We start from the raw sequence: 18,078 nt of genomic DNA on the forward strand, positions 1-18,078 counted from the left end.
TCTTAATTTCCTCCCTGATTTCCATCTGTGTTGATCATTTCTCTCGGCTTTTATCGGGGGCTGTGTGGTTTTATCTTCCTTCCCTATAAAGTGGAAAAACAAAGGCAGGAGCAGAAGACGGCGGCGGCACAAACCCAGTCATGTTTCCTGATGAATGTGAAACGGTCGTAATCCTGATGCTGCCTTCCAGACTGTGATTGGCAGCCTGTTGTTGCGATGGATTATGTGTGCAGACTGAGTAAGACGAATACATTTGTTTTCCGCGCCGTGTGGATGTGAGAGAGAATGAATGGCGCGACATTAAAAAGACATTAAAATGATTGCAATTGCGAAAAAAGACAACAAGACTCAAATAAAGCGGCGAGTCACTTTTAAGCAACCGCAACATTGCATATATACGCTTTTTTATCTTTGCACTTCATCTGCTTTGCTTTTATTGCGGCTCGAACTTATTGAATTGGAATTGATATTGCATAGTTAATCGGTCGATCAGTGAAATGGATTTATAATGAAAACGCCATAAACAACGAAAAAACCCAATTCGGCTGGTTTGAGTGGTGTATTTAATTAGTGTAATTGGTGCATTAGAGTAAATCCAACGCGTATCGCCTCGGTATTGCATCACATCACATCTGCAGATGGGTGATGCAACAGCGGCACGCTTCGAAGGGAATGAACGTGTGAGTTGTTGGATAGAATCATGGTTGCTCCAGGGATGAAGCTTTAGTGTAAACATACACGCGGCTGAAACAGAAAATTTAATTATGTAAGTTTAGCAGCAGCGTCGGAGTCGAGAGTTTGCTTCGCCTCACCCCCCCCTTGTGTTTTAATTCTGTCTTATCTCTGCCATACCCATGATGCAATGGGACGGCAACGGCTGCCTCCCTCACTTGGCGATTCATTGAGTCATCAGGGAGGGATTAAAAAAAACGTCTGACAAAGGAGGTGAGGAAGGGCGGCTGTCTCTCCCTCTGCGTCTCTGCCCTCCTTTGTGTAGAATCCACCCGTGTCCATCAGGCAGGCGCGGCGCTTTCACACATTCGGAGTCAAACGTTTTCATCGCAGTCCCTCTCAAAGCCCGAGTCCCACTGAGCTTTGAAGGAAGAGGTCAGCGGCTCTGGGCTGTCAACCAGTTTGGACTAAACGGTGACCAGTGAGGGCAGTTTAAGAGAGAAAAGGCAGAGATTGGCTGAAAAAGTTTCTGCCTCATGATTACAACCAATGTTTCAGCTGTTCCATAAAGATTCAGACAGGTAGATTGATTGATTGAAGATGACTGTGTGTGGTGCATTTGCGTGAAACGTTCATCTCGGGCTCATGTAGAATTGATGTTGATGTTGCAAGAGGCGGTAATCTGACCTTTCGTCAATTCCGCAACAGAGCGAGTGGCTAATTTGCTTAATGATACGCAAATTGATGACGTTTTGGGCCTTACATTGCCCCCTTGTGGATAAAAGCGTAATGTTTCAACAAAAAACGCACAAGCAAATGCAAATATATCATCAGCACTTTTGTGGCAGCTGTGTTTATAGTTAAGGCGTCCAGAGTAGCTTGATTAGTTTAGTAAGTCAGCAACTATGAAGAAAATATGGGGGGGTTGATCTGCTATATGTCAAAGCTTTCAGTTTAGTTCTGAGGCGCATCAGGGAAGAATAATGAAGATGTTATTCATCATCATCATCATCATCAGCGCTGTCGTCACTCATGCAGCGTGAGCATGATTCACACGCAGGAGGCACTAATGGCTGAGACGACTCAGAGCAGCGAGCCGTGATGTCAACTGTTGCTGAAAATAGCTTTCAACAGTTGAGTTGTGTGTGTGTGTGTGTGTGTGTGTGTGTGTGTGTGTGTGTGTGTGTGTGTGTGTGTGTGTGTGTGTGTGTGTGTGTGTGTGTGTGTGTGTGTGTGTGTGTGTGTGTGTGTGTGTGTGTGTGTGTGTGTGTGTGTGTGTGTGTGTGTGTGTGTGTGTGTGTGACCCACGTATTTCTTACCGGCCCAGTATAACCTGTCCTGTCATATACACACAGACCCTGTCACCTAAAAGGAACACACTGGCATGATCTTGTGCACACATAGAACAACTGACCTTTGTGACACACACACACACACACACACACACAAACACAAACACACACTCTATGTACATTTATTTTCATTTACTCCCCCTGCCTCCCCCTCCTACTTTCTCTCTCTCTCTCTCTCTCTCTCTCTCTCTCTCTCTCTCTCTCTCTCTCTCTCCCACTCCCTCCTTCCTTTGTTTATCCCCCTTTTCACCTTGTTCCCCTTCCTCCCCCCTGATCCTTCCCTTCCCTCCTCCCTGCCTTGTCTTCTCCCTCCACCTGCTCACATTCCTCTCCCCGGCTCGTTTCCATCCCCCTCTCCCCCTGTCTCTTAGTGTATCACTGCAGACTCTTGTAGTCAATTATCCCCTCTGTTAATGAGCAGATAAATCTAATTGCTCTCTCCTTCAGTGCCTGACGGCGTCGCTTTCTCTCTCTCTCTCTTTCTCTTTCTCTCTCTCTCTCTCTCTCTCTCTCTCTCTCTCTCCTCTCTGCCTCGCTAAGCCTGCAGGAGTCACATCAGTCTGCCTGTCCCTCCATTTTTCAAGCATTCCTCCACACAGTGACACCCAGGCATCATTATTCCTCCTCCTCATCTCTCGCTCGGTGATACTGGCCTCGGCTCCATCTGAAGCTGATGTTTACCAACGTCTGTCTTTCTTTTTGTCTCCTGTTTCCCTCTTCATCCTCGTCCTCCTCCGTCTTGACCTTTGTCTCTCGCTTGTCGGAACTTTTAAGCCTCGGTTGACATCTGTCCTCCCCTTCACATTCGCCTCTGTTCCGTGTCTCCAACCTCCGCTGGCGTCATCGTTCTTATCTTTTGTCTGCTTCAGCGTGACTAGTCTGTTAAAATTAGGAAGGATGGCGAGGCATGTGAGGTGCGCAGGTGAACGGTGGCGTAGATGGGGACAAAGGGCACGGTTGGTGTGTCCTCATCACAGTGGAGACCTTCTCTCTCTCTCTCTCTCTCTCACTCTCTCTCTCACTCACTCACTCACTCACTCACTCACCCATCACCCCATCACGTTGGGGCTGAACTGGCTTGTTTACTGTTTAGTGTCAACGGCGGCAAAGCAAACACACACTTAACTATACGTGTAATGGTGTTGCTAATGTGTAATGTAAATAACTTTTAGCACTTTTCACCATTAAGATCGCTGTTTATGGAGGGCAGTAAAAGTTGTATACATCCAGCCAGTGCTTGCCCTGAGTTTAGTCCATAATACAAACAATTTGCATGTTTCAGTCGAGCCAAACAGAGAATAAAGAAGAAGACAAGAATCTAGTTTATTTGAGTGAAACTAAATGGTGGGAAGGATGCGACCTCGGCCTCGGTTTGTCTCTCTTTGACAAGCTTCTGCTCTTTGTCTCCTCCAGTCCCTGATCACTCAGTCGTCTGGATGGGTGGACTGATGTTACTCAGAGATTCAGGTCTCTGAGACAGACAAAATTCATCTCTGGTCTGTGAAAGTGCAGAAGGAGCGGCGGCGGCGGCGCGTTGTAGTAATGTGTTATAGGCTAATGGAGACGACAGAGCCGACATGGATGATGAAGTCTGTCATCAGACTTTAAACAACCTTTGATGTCCCACTGAACAGACAAGCGCCACCGCATCTACTTTGATTATGAGGTCGCTGATGGATAACCCAACCTACCTATGTGTAATGTGCCATAACTGCATTGTCAAGGCAACGTATGTGTTCTATTACGTCGTGTCTCATGCGGCACAGTCGATGATATCGTACCGAAATTTGTTCTGTGCAGGCAGGATTGTTGTCTGGGAAGATGTAAGCGGAATACACAACTTTGCTTGTTTGGAAAGCCAGAGGGTGCTAATAATAATCAGTCAAACCCAACGGTAGACCTGCGAGGGGTACAGATACACACACACAAACACACACACACACACACGCACACTAGGGAGTGAAGACACAACGCAACATCTACACATACACAGGTAGATATTAAGTTCTACATAATTCCTATCAGCACATACACACACATCAAAGAATTGCACTCTCTGTACAGACACAGATGCATAAAAATGAGCATATACACAGTGGGACATGAAAAGCACACACACACACACACACACACACACACACACAGAGAAATAGAGAACAGAAAAAACAGACATTCATACACAAACATGAACCTGCTGTGCATGTACACAGTGGGATGTGGAAAAGTAAGGAAAAGAATATATCACACACACACACACACACACACACACACACACACACACACACACACACACACACACACACACACACACACACACACACAGCAAGACCAGAGGGAGAACAAAGCAGAGCAGAGCGATCATGTGGTATTGCCAAGTTGTGAGATACATATAGATGAAGTGGGTCTGTGTGCATTTAATTAAAGATTAAATGAAATTTGATCAGTACAAGTATTTATGTGACAGTGAGAGGGTGTGTGCGTGTGTGTGTGTGCGTACGCGGCAGGTCAGGTTTAGTTCATTTCCACCTCATCTACCTCAAGCTCATCATTCCCCGCTGAGCCAATCAGAGTTCTGGGAGAAAACTTGTGTCTCCAGCCGTGCCCTCGGAGCCGAGCTCAGTGATGAACGGAAGCCCAATCTACATGAACGCACACCTGCGCGCGTTCACACATGCAGACGCACACACACACACACGCCACTCCCACGCCTTTCAGCGTCCCGCTTGGCCGCGTTCTTTTCTCATCATGGCAGAACCATCGGCGAGGTGAGAAGAGGAGGACAGGGGCGGTTGGGCAATAATAAAAGAGGCATTTAAGGTGTAATTTGAAGCTGCACCCATTGAGGGCGAGCCTCCACACACACACACACACACACACACACACACACACACACTGTACAGGTCACTGGCGACGCCTCTGGCTTGCCTACATCAGAGTCGGTCCATCTTGTGGAGTGGGTGGACGGGCTGGTGGCTGCTGGGCTCAGAGTCATTCGCCGCCCGCTGGGACATTAAATGCCAAATTAGAATGCGTGTTTCATCACAAGCCTGCGAGTGTAGTTGTTTGTTCAATAAAGAAGAAACTTGGATCTAATTACAGGCAGCAATTAATGGCCTCGGGAATTGCTCGTGAGGACATAAGCAAAGCATTTAAACTTTAAATGATATTTCCCATTTTTATCCGGTTATATTGAAAATTTGGGCAGGCCTGAGGGTAAATAGAGGGATAAAACTAGATTGCACACTTTGGTTTTATGGTGTGCGGCTCATGAAAACATCATTACTATTAAGTCCTCGATTGTGCAACACACAGTAGAATTTCAGGGAAAAAGGGAGAAAGTAGGCCGGTGATTGCTGTAATAAGTACAGAGAGTCGGCAGCGAGTGTTGCAAAATGCAGCTTATAGTCAAATCCAATCAGCAGAAATGCAAACTGACGCAGACGCTCACCGCTTCCCCGCAGGAGACGTCCGCATTTCATTTTTCCTCCTCAATTGGAAACCTGTCAGGTGTGATTGATTTCATCGGAGGATACACCTTGATATTATTGATCACCTCCTCTGCCCCGGGCAACGTCCCTTCCACTAACAATGAGATACTGGAAATGGATCAAAACCAATTTTTTCTTTCCAAACCGTGTCTTGTTTGTCTGGCGGCAAAAGTCCACCGCAGGAATCAAACCTCCCCCGGTCGATTTTAATATTGATAAGAGAAAAAAAAGTTGAAGCCATTTTAATGGAGTCGCTTAATGGTGTAAGCGATGACCTCTTTAACCTCAGGATCGCCCCGAGACTTCCTGCCTGAGGTGGCGGCGTTATACGGCGGCGAGGATAGCAGAGCCTCGTCATTATGCGAGGGATGAAGGTGCATGCGGGGCATTTATGCAAATGTGATTTATAATTAGGAACGCTACGCTTAAGAAGAAAGAAGCAGATGATTTTCATTTCAAAGTCGTCTGCAGAGTACCAGGTGACGGATACATCAGCGTATATATATATAAACTATATATCCCACGTTAGTCTTTAGGATGGCCTCGATTTGAAAACGTTCTTGCAGCTCAATCCGATCACACAGCAGGGGGTGGGGCTTAACTATTCATGATATGTGTGGCTGCTTTTTCTTTTTGATGCAAATGATGAAATATGGGTCATGAAATGTAATGAAAAGGCTTGACGGGTGAGAAGCAAACCGCAAATGCACAGCAGCTCGAGCACAACAAAGCCTGTGGAGGGAGTTTGGAAGGAGGGGAATGAGGCTCCAGGGAGTGAAGAAGAGCTGATTAATGGTCGGGGACAACCGTGAGTGATTATGACAAGAAGTTAATCGTATTTAAAAAGTTTTTTATAGTAAGACACCGCCCCCCTTCCCTGACCTGCTGACACCCCCGTGAACGTTTGAAGCGCCTCGGAAAAACACTCCATTTCGCAGGCGGATGTGTGATTATTTCCACTCGCCGCACTCCAATCAAGTCCCGCTCACCAGGCCGCGCGGCAGACGAGAAGAGGGGCGGAGCAGCTGTGTCTCCTCCTCGCAGCCTCTCTCCCATCATGCATTGTGAGATGATGATGCGCCGCTAAAGCTCGTACTCAAGAGTTGCGTCCAAAAAAGGAGATATTGACGGAGGAAACCGAAGGGACTCAACGTTTTATTCTGAAATGGCGATAGGGGGGGTTTTTGAAAAATTACAAAGAACAAATTACACAGTGAGTTTTCTCTTTTCTTTTTTAATTCTGAAGCAGAGCATGAAGCGGGTAATGAGTTTTGAGAAGTACACATCACATCACACTCTCTGGCAATGCAATTGTTGAGTCAATGCTTTTCATCAACAACCCCATTAAACCTCCACGGAGATTTATGGTGATTTCACTTTATTGATCAGCAAAACTCTTACTTATTGCACCTTTTTTAAAACTGCGGCGTCATCCTTTAAGCAGTTATATGGAAGGGAAATGCAGAATGAGAGGGATGTCAGTTTTGGGACAGTACAAAGTGAGATCCCTTCCTGAGTTGAGAGAAGTGCCGAGTCGGCAGACGCGGCGCGGATGCTTTCTACGTGTCAGCAGAACAACCAATCAGCTTCCAAAATAGGACCATTATAGTTGTCGGATACGGAATTCTGTTAGATGTACGTGTGCATCTTAAATCAGCGAGCAGGACGGTTATACATGCATTCTCCCATCAAGCAGCATCAACGTCAACACTCCAGCTGCACTCAAGTGTTCCAGTTTAGCACTTTAAACCATGTGATCGATCACAACAATGGCCGGATTGCAGGTAAGTGAAGTGGAAACTGTACGGTTAGTGTGTAGGCTCTGAATCTGTGTGTGTTATCTCTGTGACGTATTGGCGACCTGTCAGAGGTCTCCGCCGCTCTCTGCGCCTGGTCACCCATCACAGGACGAGCAGGGAGAAACACAGGGAATTTGGTCCATTGTCAATCCTTAATCGCCCCAAACTCAGTCATTGACAGTGGAAGGTTCATCCATTGATCCACGTTGCTGTTAATCACACACGCCGTCTCTCCGCACGCCTTTCACAAATGTCATCCATTGTGTTTGTATTGGAGTTTTGCTTTAAAAACTCTTTCAATCAGCCGCCCACGCTCTCTTTTTTTCCCAGCTCGACAGTCCAAATAAATGTTGCATGTTTTGTATAGTTTATGACCTAATCCTACGTTCCTCTATGCAAAGAAGCATTTCTCAAACACCTGGCAAGTGGAAACAACACAGTCTGCGAGAGAAATGATGAATTGTGGTCGCACCGACAGAGAGAACATGATTGGTTGGTGTGTGTGTGTGTGTGTGTGTGTGTGTGTGTGTATAGAGAATCCCCAAACGCAGCTCTGGAGCGCTGACTGCACACTCCGCTCTTTCCCCCCTGTCAGTCCCATGTGGGCCGACTTCACAAACTTGTTCTGCACGTCTCGCCTCGGCTTTGATTGATCACCGTGACATGCCTCCTCTTGCACCTTCTCCTCACTTTGCTTACTTTTGGCGCTTTGCGGCAGCTGGGAGTCAAAATTCAAAAGGCGCAGACTCTCGCCTTGCATCATCGCAAGAGACTTTCCTGGGCAAATAAAACTCCGGTTTGCCTGGAAATGGTAGACTTTATTTATATCAGCAAATAAATATGACAAAGTAAAAGGAGCTGAGAGGTGCAGTAAAGGATTGTGGAGGTGGCATTAAAGGAAAAAGTAGGAATCGTAAAAAACAAGAGGCTTATAAAATGTCATACTTCAAAAGTAATGGACCAAAAAAAGACAAATCAAAACAAAAATTCCACAGGCCGAGAAGGAACTAACTGAGAATCATAGATCATGGCCGTTAACATACAGAATGAAAGGGTTCTCCCCAAATTGAGCAATACAGACAAGAAATGAAAGGCAAAATAAGCCGCTACTGCTATTTCACACCAGCTATTTTCCGTATTTTTTTTCTTACCGGAGCAATTTCTCCAATTCTTTTGACATTTTTGTGCATTGCCCAACACTGCCTCAATGTGAATGAAACCTGGACGTCTGATGTCTTGTGAGAGAAGCTGAATCAATAAGAACAACACATTCCTCTAGATGTTGCAGGTATGCAAGCTGAGGCTCAGCGCTCATGTAAACACTAACAGTTGCATCATCCCTCCACACTGTTGTTACGGTTACAGCAAATACACTGCGACAAAAGGAGCGCTTGTGTACTTCGCCTACTATGGAGTATTGGCAAAAGGATTATTTACATTGGTCCAGATCATAGTTTTCCTCCCCAAGCGTATCGTTATCTAAGACGTCACTGACTCTTATCACAGTTTATTGCCTGAAACGTTAGAAAGGACGATTTTCCTCTGAGTAAACTGCACGGGCTGCATTTATATTGATGGACCGGCGCCGCAGATTGACATGATGGTCCCTCTGCAGAGTATTTGATGGAGTTTAATCCCATGCATTGCTAAAGTCATTTAAAAGCCCACACACATCTGCAAAAACAAACTTCAGCTGCTCTGTGTGATGTCGCTAGAAAAGTGGTTGAGATAAATAAAAAAAGAGAACTCAATAACCCTGCGTGAGTCCTTTTCCCTCTCTTTGAAGTTCATCTCTCCAGTTTGAAAAGTTTACTCGAGACATTAAAAACCACATAAGGTTTCGCCATCCGGAATCTCCACTGAATTGCAGAGGCTGTTAAGAGTGTATGTCTGCCGCTTCAAGTTGCCGATGAAGGCTCCTGCATTGCTTATAAGCTATGCCGGGCTATGACAGGTGATCACTATTACGTCTGAGTTTCCATTTGGGTTACTGATCACAGCATAAAAGCCTATGGCCCTGATTTGTGTGCTCTATAAAAGCCCCCTGAACGAAATGGGAGAAAACGTGGCGCGGAATGTGGGAATGGTGCTCAGAAAAAGGTGAAGCGGTGGAGACGTATAAGTGTTTTCCGGAAGGTGTGATATTGAAAGGCAGGAGGAAAGAGGGAAATATGGAGGCGGTGCAGGGACGAGGGAACAATTCTCATATGGAGATGTGGAGATTGGACGGCGGTGCGGAGACATTGGGAGAATGACAACAGTGTGGGCCAATCAATAAGAGTCTGTCAGGCAGCTGGCAAATTGGAGAGTGGCGTGACACTGAGACAAATTGACACAATCAGATGTACGAAGACAAACAGTAGTTGGACTCTCTGTGTGTGTGTGAGAGACACGGAAGACAGATAGCCAAATCATCACATGTGAGGGGAAAGAGAGGGGGGGGAGGAAGAGGAATGGGGAAGAGGATGTGAGAAATGGAGAAAGAGGGACAGAGAGGGATGGGAGGGGGGGTGAATAAGAGGAAATAAGAAGGGGAATGAGCGAGAGAATGGGAAGGTGAATGTGTGTGTGTGAGAGAGAGGGAGGGGTTAAATGGGGGAAGTGCAGAGACTATAACCTTAAATCTGTCAGCGTTGGGACCAATATTCTCTCCCTCTGTCCTCTTGTCACTCACTCTTTGCAATTGCGCATTAATTTTTCAGTGTCAATCTGGCTCCTGCCCTCAGCCCTCTGCATTCCTCTCCACTCTGCTCCTCTCATTTTCATCGCCTCTTCTCTTACCGCCCATATATCTAAAGATATATATATAAATATATACGGGAAGTGAGAGAAGAATATATTTATATATCTTTATCTTTTTTTCTCCCTGTTGGATGAGGTTTCTCTGTGTGTGTGTGTGTGTGTGTGTGTGTGTGTGTGTGTGTGTGCGTGTGTGTGTGTGTGCGTGCGTGTGTGTGCGTGTGTGTGTGTGTTTGCCTTGTGTACGCCTTCGGTCAGTTCCTGTATTCCCTCGCCCGTTTGTACCCATTAAGGGTAAGTTTATTCAGTCGGCAACATCATTTGTCTGTTTTGTTTGTTTGTGAGCGAGAGATAGATAAATATAATTAGACAAATGGAATATCGCCTTCCCCCTTTTTTTTATCTCTCTTTGCGCTCTCTCCCTCTGCTGGGCGTCATCCATCTCTCCCTCCTTCCTGCCTTTGCCCCTTTTACCCTTCTATGTCTCCTTCCATTGTTTTCGCTCTCTTTCTCTTCCTCTTTCTCTCTCTCTCTCTCTCTCTCTCTGTGTCCAGCTCTCCTCCTCTTCCTCTTTCTCCTCCTCCGTCTCTTTCCCCTCCGTGTTTTCATTCGGGCTGTGAAAGTTGCTGTTTGAATAGGCATATTTGTCCTGCTTAATAGCGTACCTCCTCGCTCTCTATGTGATTTAGCTCCATGGCCTTATCTCCTGCAAACACAACCACTTCTGTGTATACCTGGGGGCTTCTCACTCTCTTTCTCCTTCTCCCTTTTTTTATTTTTCGGGGCTTGTGTGTGTGTGTGTGTGTCTCTTTCCACCCACACCTCTGGCCATTTTGATGTCCTGTGAATTCATCAAAAAGGTGTGAAAAGGTGACAGCGGTGTGTATTGGTGGACTACAGGTGGTAACTGTAGCATTGTGCCGTCACAGCTGCGTGGGCTCAGTCAGTCTCTCGCCCCTGACAACATATAGCACGACGCTATTGTTCTCCTCATGAGAGTCGGATTTTGTTAAGGAATTCTGAACACGCAACAGGTGGAAGTAGAACCATTTAATTAGATATCGCAATGTTTTGTTCCCACAACTTGTTTACCCAACATATGGACCCTTATCCACATGATGACAAGATGTGCACAAAATACACAATTTCTTGTTCTCTTAAGATTAAGGGAACAAGATATTTTTGGTTTTTTCGTTGCTTCACATGTGGCATTTTTCACCCTTGACCAAGTGTCATTGAGCAATCCACTTCCCCCTCAGCAGACTTGGATTTATCTTATCGTGGTCCGTACATGTCTGGCAACATAATCCAGTTTTAAACTCACATTTTATTAAAAGAACGTCATACAGATTCTATAATATTTATTATACATGTATTAAACTTTACAACAAATGCAGCGGATCCGTTATGAGGGAAATGCTGATTTGTTTTTTACGAGGAGATATTTCCCTCATGATAAGCTCTGACTGGATGCCACAGCTTACCCATCTTTTATTCATCACAGAGCTGATTACAGTATGAGGCAGTATGCTGTGTCTCCTCCATCCCAAATGCCAGTGTGTTTGCAACAGGAAACTATTTCTGGGTCACAAATAACACAGAAAGAAACATAGAGCTATTCCCAAGGGTGAAACGTTTCCAAAACCTAATTACATTGTCCTTCCAAACCATCAGTCAGCCATAGCGTGCATCTGCACCAACAGGGGGAACAAGCCAGGCTGTTGTTCTGTAAATTGAAAGGACAGACTGACATTTTTTTCTTGGAAGGGTTTCATGAACTGGAAAGCTGGAAATTTCATTTGGATCTTTGTTTCTTTGTGTCGTTGGCAATGTTGGTCGTTGTTCAGCGTGTTCAGTTTGCAGACAATATCCTCCTGACCTTCGCCATTCCTCCGCTTTTATTTGTGCCGTTTATTGGATCGGCATTTGAGGCACAGCTGGCTGGGAGCGGAGCAACACCTGGGGGCTGAGACGCGACATACATACAGACGTGAACAACCTTGCACAAAGAGAACACATAGATACACATGTTTGGTCAATAAGCGTTAAGTATGCACACAAATGCAGGTACACGGGTCATCAAAAAACAAACAAGGACACCCACATACAACACCACTCAATATCATGCATGTGCACACACCAATAAACACTTCACAGCTCTTATTTCACAAGGGTTTATGTAATGGATATGCGAGTTGGTGGATGTGCTGTGAGGCGCATCTACTGGGTCTACTTGTTACAGCATTATAGCGTTCTGAGAAAAAGGTCCTGACCCTCCGTTAGCATCGCTGATACAGCCTCAGTTGAGTGGGCATGTGTCCGTAGATAAGCAAAAGGTTGAGCCTGTGAGTCAAGACGATGAAGATCAGAGATATTAAGTGTTTTTCCTGTTTGGGATCGAGGGAATAGCTGGAATGTCTGCTTTTGTGTACCGGCAATACAAGTTGAGCCAGAATCAGATCATCCCTCCCCATGCAGAGCAGGGTTTTGACCTTTACAGCAACTACAAGACCGATTTCATTGCTTGCCTTGTGCTATGAAATTGTGAATATATTATTACATACAGTATGAAGGCGTAAGCCTAAAAAAGATGAATGAATATGGTACGAAAACTCATTTTGGTTGAGTTGAGGGAGCTACAAAATGAGGAGGGAGACACAGAACATCTGCTTGCCATCTTTGACAGAATAAATTGCACCTTGTTAAATGGGTTAAAAGTCATTTTTGTCATGCAGCAAACAGAATTATTTTTCAAGAAAGCTTCTTTAACAGAAGAGTCCTTGAGATGTCAGGAAGTGTCTATTAAGCTCCAGCAACTGAAGGCAAATGACCTGCCGGTTACTGTTTTTCAGTGGAAAATCGAGCAACATAAATAGACGTTCACAATATCCAATTCCAACCAAACTAATCCCAAACTCATGACATGAGACATGTTTGCTGCTTCTTACTCACCATGAGACTTAACATCAGTAACTCATCCATCCATCCATCACGATGAGGGCGTTTATTATGATAACTGTAAAATCAAACTTTCTATCCTTCTTCCATATCTGCTGTGTGGGAGTCTTTTGCTTTGCTTGGCTTAACTTGAATCATACTGACAGAGGAGGTTTAACAGGTGCTGCCTGTGTCTGCTTTTGTAAACAAGAGAGAAGCTCTTTGCCTCCCGTTGAATGTGACATATCTACTATCAAAAGCCATCATGGATGCTTTTGAAATATCACAACATGTAATCACAACATCTTTTCAACCACTTATCTATACGAATACAGAAGGGGAGGTGTAAAGCCTTCATCATCATCCTCATCATCATCACGCTTCGGTTGCAAACATTTTCCTTCAAGAATACAGAAATAAATATGAACATCAGCCTGGATTATGGACTTTGCAAACATTGAGATAATTGTTTTTGGTTCATTCTGTTATTATATTTTCACTTACAGTATGAAGAGCACAAAAGTATGATGAACAGTATTTCTTCAACAAAGTAATTAGCTGCCACTGCATTTTTTGTACTCACACTTGTTGCAACATAAACATATTTGTGATGTCAGAGGGCTAATGATTGCTTACTGTGCCACGGCTTGTGTAGGCAGCCGCTAATCGTTCGAGTGCGAGTTAACTCTGCAATCTGCAATTTCTTATTCATATCCGTCAGTCTATTTTTCCCAGCGGTTCCTGTTTCTGTGTATGTGTGCGTCACCGTGCTGCCGGTACACCGTGTGGGTGTGTGTGTGTTTGGCACCGGGCTGTTTCACCGTATGCCAGCTCACCAGTGTGATTCTTCTCGGGGACAAAGATAGGTCATGTTTGTACTTGTTAGTTTTCAGGAAGCCGGCTGTGAGTGTGTGCCAAGGTGCGACTGGAGGTAATTTAGTATGTGGCCCTCTCTGTCTCCCTCTGTCAACATGTGTCTGTCCCTCCTGTCACATGTCTCACTCCTGTCACTTGGATGTGTTTGTGCCGTGCATACATTTGTGTATACGGAGGGCCATGGCACTGACTATACGTCCATAACAGCGGCAGAAAATATTCTCGTTATTCCGGTGAACCCAACAGCTGCTGTCATTCACACGGGCGTTCACAAGCGCTAATGATTTTCAGCTTCGCCTAGTAATACGTAGAAGAGTTGTTGGCCTACCAGTCAATCAGCAGCTTCTATACTCTGCAGCTTTTATTTTCTTGCCTTTCACTGCTGCCTTTGATACTTAGAATTTAACACCTTTTGTGCAGAGGAATCGCAGCACCAGCCAGCCTATATTTAGTTTTTAAAGGGAGAATGGGAGGATGGTGGTCGTATGACTGCAGGATTTGAAATGTTGTCAAAAACCAAACAATCCAAGACAAAAGGAGCAGAGAGTACGGCTAAGTAAGTGTTCAAGTAACTAAACAAACCTGTGTTTTTGCCATTTTCTGTGTTTACACGGTTCAAACCTTGTCGGCGGCGGCCGTGCAGCTGAGCTAATGTGTTCACTGCTGTTTGACCTTTCCCGCTCACTCAGAAAGTAGCCATTTTCACGCTGCGTATTGCTAATGGTTGTCAGGCAAAAGTGCTGGGGTCTGACGCAAAACATTAGCATGCTAATAGACCTTTTCTCACGGTGGACATTTTAATTTGTTGCAGCAGCGAGAGGCACAGGTGTAACTAATAACACTAATGGTGGCTCTATGCCGTTTAAGTGTCAATAAGCCGTGCCGGTGAGCCAGCATGAACAATACCGGGAGCTCGAGTGCGGCACACATTAATGTAACACACCCAGTATTAATGGTATTAGTTACACCCGTGTTTGACATGTCAAAATGGACATCGTGAGAGACGCCTGCAGTAGTGAAACTTTGTGGTTCAGGCTTATTTCCCTGTGATGAGTTTAGGCACATGTGAATGCAGCAGCGCGCTCAGGCTAATACAACTGAGCTTGAGTTTCTTTTGAGGACGTGGCCTTGATCCGGTCACACACAAGCCCCCGAGCAGTCGACAGTGGCGGCAAAGTGACACCAACTTGTTCGGGAAAAAGGTCTTAACGCGTCAGGTTTAGTCAACACTTGCCTGGATTAGCAGGGTGGAGATTAGCATGTTATGTTACTGCGGTGCATTCATGTGAAGTCGTTTGACACCATTCATTGTCCTGTGTCGACACAGTTTGGTTTGTTTGGAAGTTTATTTCTCTTGGAAGTTTATGACATTGAACCAAATCGAGCTCTAACAAATTATTCAGTTATTCAAACCAAAAGGGTTGTAGGTTTGAAAACTACATATGACAGTCAAAACACCCACAAGGCCTCGACTGATCAACACAGCCCTGACAAGAAGTCAAATCAGCCTTAATGATTGAAAACATAATCCGTGTGTGTTTGGTCTTTACGTCCTCATTGCTATAAATGTTCCATATTGCATTTGCAGTTGTTTCTATTATTTAATTGGCTTAATGTGCATCCATCTTGAGTCGTCAAGTTGCTGTAATTGAATTGAGCAATACATTTAGCTCCATGTTCACACATCACACATCAGCATCTCATTGCTGTCAAAATATGCTGCTGAGAGAAATATGTGAAGTTACTTCCTGATACACTCACGTAGTAGCTGTGCGTCTGTGTACCTGCAGCGTGCGTGTTTACGTGTCTGAGTGCTTTATGCGATGCTTGTGAAAGATTGTGTCTGTGTCAGACTGTCTGCTTGCATCAGTGCCAGAGGTGTGTGTTGAGAGACGTACGTGTGGACGTATGTTTATTTATATCGCACTGATGTGTGTCAAACTGTCTGCTGTGATTACACTGAGTGAGCAACTGCATTTGCTGTGTGTGTGTGTGTTTGTGTGTGGATGTGGGTGTGTGAGTTTAGAGTGTCTGAAACTTTTAGTGAAACTGTCTGCTTTGATCAGCGTGTTTATGCAAGTCTTCTATTGAATGTATTTTTGTTAACAATGCTGTTTGGTGACTCCGTCTATGTGCCTTATTATTGAATTATGTGCGCCAGTGTGTGTGTGTGTGTGTGTGTGTGTGTGTGTGTGTGTGTGTGTGTGTGTGTGTGTGTGTGTGTGTGTGTGTGTGTGTGTGTGTGTGTGTGCGCACGCGGGTTGCATGCCAATGTGTATATTTCTGCAACACCACCTCAGTTAGTTGGTAGATTAGTACATAAGGCTCCATTACCACACCCAGGGCCATGTGTCTCCATGCTGTTCTGGAGCCTGTCTCTCCATCTGCCCATGTGTCTGTCTGCTTGGCTAATAGGTTTTCTGGCTACTTGCCGGCTCAGATCTCAGTATCTGTGGGAGCCTGAAAAATGTTCTTAAATTGTCCAAATTAAAACGTCCTTATTACAGTAATCTGTCACCAGGCAGTGACTGCTTTCTGTGCTCAGCAAGATAGACAGAACAGGGTTAGCGTTTCTGTATCTTCAGACGTTTGCCATCCTATCTGCATCAATAAACACCATTGGGCTTAATGTCCCTGAACAATTTATTTGTGTCCTTTTATTGCCAATATATTCTTTCAGAACTTTAATTAACTGTGTAAAATACAAAATGGGAATGTTTTTGTTTTCATATTCTCTGTATTAAATTGTTCTCGGATTCAATTTCAGGTGTTATTAAAGTGTTCCTGCTTTGGGTTTAGCTTTCTGAGACTTGCAAATACACCAAAGATGGACAGATGGAAAGATTCAGAGGCTTGTCCCAGTTTCTCGCTACCTGTTTGCTTTGATGGCTGAGTGGATGTATGGATGGATGGATGGACGGCTGGCAGGCTGTCTGTCTGTCTGACCCTCGCCCAGGAGCATTATCCTCCGTCGCGGCTTCCTGTGTGAATATTTAATGAGGCTGCGTGCATGTTAATAGGCTGCTGTAATTACCACCTTCCTCTCCTCGCTCCCCCATTTCTCAGAACACACAGCCGCCCGCCGCCAATGTTATTTTTAGATGACGGCATTAACGGCGATGCTCCCACACCACCGCAAACATCCCTCACGCCGCTGATTAGCAACATCAACTGCTCTCTCTCTCTCGCTCTCTCTCTCTCTCTCTCTCTCTCTCTCTCTCTCTCGGCTATTTGGCCTTTCTTTTCTTGTCTCTCTCTTTCTCTCTCTGAGCCTCCTTCCTCTCCTCCTGCCCTCACTCTCCTAATCCTCCCCTCCTTCTCTTTCATGTCCTTTCTGTGGAAAATAGGATATCAACAAACGTTCAACCTTTTTTTCCTTCCTTCTCTCTCGCCACCTTTATCCCTCTCTCCCACCTGTGGCCACCCTGGCCCTCCCCTCTCTCTCTCTCTCTCCCCTTCCCTCTCGCCCTGTCTCGTCCCCTCTTTCTCACCTTCTCCCCTCCGCCACATATCCTTTCTTTTCCCCAAGGAAAGTTTCGGCGGTGGCGGTGCGAATGTGTCTTCCTGATCAATGCTGTTTTTTTCTCTCCCTCCCCTCGCATCACTCCCCCCTCCGTCTCCCCGGCCCCCTCTCTCTCTCTCTCTGCCTCTTATCTTCCCTTCCTCTTTCTTCTTCCCCTCCTGTCGTTTCTCACCTCGCAGGCTGAACCTCAATATCCGACTGGGCTTTATTAGTATGACATTCATGGCTGTGGAGCCCTTTATGCTAGACCTCCCTCCCCTCGCTGTCGCTGTCCTTTCTTGCTCACACACACACACTTACTCACAAATACCACACACGCTGACAGAATTTTGGGCAGACACACACACACACACACACACACACACACACACACACACACACACCTCTTTTCTGGTCTCGGTGGTGATTTCAGACGCTCTGATCCCTTTTTTCTTCTTCATCCGCCAACTTTTCACGCTGTTCGCCCTCATCTCTCCTCCCATTCCACGTCCTCTCTCCTCGTCCACCCCTCCTTTGAATCTCTCTCTCTCTCCCTCTCTCTTTCTCTCTCTCTCTCTCTTTCTCTCTCTCCTTCCCTCTTCCCTTCATCCTCTCCGTCTGTTTTTTTTATATCCCCTCGCTCTTTTCTATCAATGAGCACTCAGGTTCCATTAGGGCTCCTGACAAAATAAAGACGTCTCTGTGTGATTCAA

At 45.4% G+C, this 18,078-nt stretch overlaps 1 protein-coding gene and 1 long non-coding RNA gene across 2 annotated transcripts in view; one reads left to right on the forward strand and one right to left on the reverse strand.

Annotated features, from left to right (window-relative positions):
• Positions 1–18,078, forward strand: part of cadm4 (cell adhesion molecule 4) — a 123,751-nt gene that overhangs the window by 20,978 nt on the left and 84,695 nt on the right. The window lies entirely within an intron of this gene.
• LOC143002599 (uncharacterized) lies at positions 11,342–17,892 on the reverse strand. Its single transcript, XR_012963805.1, has 3 exons — positions 17,770–17,892; positions 16,737–16,865; positions 11,342–12,016 (listed from the first exon to the last, which is right to left on the reverse strand). It is a non-coding gene; the product is annotated as an uncharacterized LOC143002599 (long non-coding RNA).

The sequence above is a fragment of the Genypterus blacodes genome, unplaced genomic scaffold (assembly GCF_046128005.1).
Source record: "Genypterus blacodes isolate CSIRO-AG114 ecotype Tasmania unplaced genomic scaffold, CSIRO-AGI_Gbla_v1 ptg000057l_1, whole genome shotgun sequence".
NCBI classification, from domain to species: domain Eukaryota; kingdom Metazoa; phylum Chordata; class Actinopteri; order Ophidiiformes; family Ophidiidae; genus Genypterus; species Genypterus blacodes.